This window comes from Mus musculus, chromosome 10 (assembly GCF_000001635.26).
Source record: "Mus musculus strain C57BL/6J chromosome 10, GRCm38.p6 C57BL/6J".
Taxonomy (NCBI): domain Eukaryota; kingdom Metazoa; phylum Chordata; class Mammalia; order Rodentia; family Muridae; genus Mus; species Mus musculus.
The window spans coordinates 75,399,877-75,402,480 of record NC_000076.6 but is presented as its reverse complement, the minus strand read 5'-3'; the positions used below and the strand labels follow the sequence as shown (position 1 = coordinate 75,402,480).

The 2,604-nt window shown below is 40.7% G+C and overlaps 1 long non-coding RNA gene across 1 annotated transcript; it reads right to left on the bottom strand.

The window, feature by feature from the left end:
* Nucleotides 1-229: 229 nt before the first annotated feature.
* Nucleotides 230-1,736, bottom strand: Gm40694. The gene is made up of 2 exons (XR_871831.1): nucleotides 1,310-1,736; nucleotides 230-599 (listed from the first exon to the last, which is right to left on the bottom strand). It is a non-coding gene; the product is annotated as a predicted gene, 40694 (long non-coding RNA).
* Nucleotides 1,737-2,604: the final 868 nt, after the last annotated feature.

The window sequence follows — 2,604 nt, the reverse complement described above, 5'->3', positions numbered from 1 at the left end:
AGGTGTCACACGCGTGCACACATACACTATACAGTTGCACAAACATTCCAGTGTCATTTTCCACAGAATTAGAAAAAAAAAAAGACAGTTGAAAAAATCATGTAAAAGCACAAAGCAATCCCAAGCAGAAAAAGCATTACTGTTGATATCAATACCTGACCTAAAATTAGACTACAGGGCCACAGTGACCAAAAACTAAGTGGAACTAAAAGAAATCCACACAGCTGTAGATATTTAAAGTTTTTATAAGGATGACAGAAATATACATTGGTGGTAGACAGCTTCTTCAAATAGTTCTGGGAAAACTCTCTACCTCTCACCCTACACAAACATCAATTCCCAAAGTACCAAGCTTTATTGAAATGCCCCAAATCTTGAAAGTTCTAGAAGAAAACACACATAAAACCTTCAAGATACAAGTATAACTGAAAACTCACTGAAAAACAAAACAAAACAACCAAACCTAAAAAATTCCCTCCATTGCTTCAGGAAGCAATCCCCAGAATTGACACGTGGAATCGGATGAGAAAAGTGGAATCGGATGAGACTGAAAAGTTTCTGCACAGCAAAGAATATAACCATTGGAGGATGGAGACAACCTGCGAGCAGAAGAAAATTCTTATTATACACCACACAGAGACCTGCTATCTAGCATACATAAGAAGTGCAGAGATTAAACAGCCAAACAAAACCGTCAATTCAACAAATGGGCAAATAAAACCAATGGATGGTTTTCAAAATAAGGAATACAAATGGGTAGTACATATTGAAAAAGTGTTCTACGTCCTTGGTGATCGGGAAAATGGGAATTAAAACTGCTTTGAGATTTCATCTCACCCCAGGCAGAATGACCGTCATCAAGAAAACAAGTTCTTGCTTCCAGAAGCCCCTCCTCTCCAACCCCATTCCCTGGGGACTTTACCTCTCCATGTGACCCAGGGTCCCTTTGACCCTTGTATCCATGTCTCTTCAGACTTACTCTTTCTCCTATTGCTTTCAGAAGTCTCTCCTCCCACTACACCTCCACTTCCTGGGGTCTCCCCCACCTCTTTCCCATAGACCCTCTCAGGCATTACCCCTTGACTATCTCCATTTCTAATGCCACCCAGCTACCCACAGAAGCACTCGCCACCAGGGCCACTGCACTTGCCTATGGTCCAGAGACAGCAACAGCAACCAAAGAGTAGAACACTCACCCAGCAAAGATGAGACCCGGTGATGCCAAGAAATATCTCAGCTGCTGTAACTACAGATGCCTAGATTCCCAAGGCAAACCCACAAACATGACCCGCCAAGTCAATATACTCACCTCCACCAGATGTCAGTAAGCCTACTGCAGAAGACCCTAAGAAATGCAATGTAGCTGAAGCATAAGACGGGGACTTCAAAATAACAATTATGAATATGTCTGAGGACCTGAGGGAGGAGAGGAATAAATCCTCTGAGGAAGTCTGTGAAAATACAGTTGAGTGAAATAATGAAGATAATTCATAACATGAAAGTGGAATTTAACAAGTAGAATCACCAAAGGTGGGGGGCAGGGGAGGAACCTGAAATAAAACTGGAAAGGAAAAATGTAGGATGTCTCACAAAACCTCAGAGGTAAGCTTCACCAAGGAGTACAAGACGTGGAAGAGAGAATCACAGAGTCGAAGAAATGGATATCTCAGCCAAAGAATGTGTCAAATCTAAAAAACACCAGGCACAAAACATCCAGGAAATCTAGGACCAAACATGAATAGTGGGGACAGGAGAAGGAGAAGAAACCCAGGCTAAAGGCACAGAAAATATTTTTAACAAAACCATAGAGAAAAAAAGACATCAGCCTAATAGAAGGAGGTGCCTATGGATATACAGGAACTAAAGAGAACACCAAGTAGGACTAGAAAAGAAATTACTCACGACCCATAATAATCAAAATACTAAATGCACAGAAGAAAGAACATTAAACACTTCGAGGGAAAAACAACACAAAAACAATTCACACCTGTCTTCTGAGTGGAGACTCTAAAAGCCAGAAAGGTTTCGAATGATGTTCTACAAACTCAGACCACAGATACCAGCCTAGGCTACTATAACGTGCAAAACTATTAATCCCAGGTGATAGAGAAAGAAAAACAACCCGAGATAAAACCGAATTTAAGCAATATCTGTCTGCCAATCCAGTTCTACTGAAGGCATTGGAGGGTAAACTTTAGTCTGAAGAGGTTAACCATCTTCAAGGAGATACAAGGAATTCATAATCCTAGAGTAGTTAGTCAAAAGAGGTGCGAAACACCACACCATAACACGACTATAACAGGAACCAATAAACGCTGCACATTTGCGACTCTCAATATTAATGGACTCTATTCCCTAATAAAAAGACACAGACTAAAAGACTGAACTAGAAAACAGGACCCGTCTTTCTGCTGCATCCAAAATACACAGCTTACCATTAAGGATAGACATCAGTTCAGGGGAAAAGGACAGTAAAAGGTATTCCAGCAAATGGACCCAACAAGCGAGCAGGTGTAGCCATTTTAATATCTGACAAGATAGAGTATAAACCAAAACTAACCAGAAGAGATAGAGATGGACACTACATATTCATGAAAGGAAAAA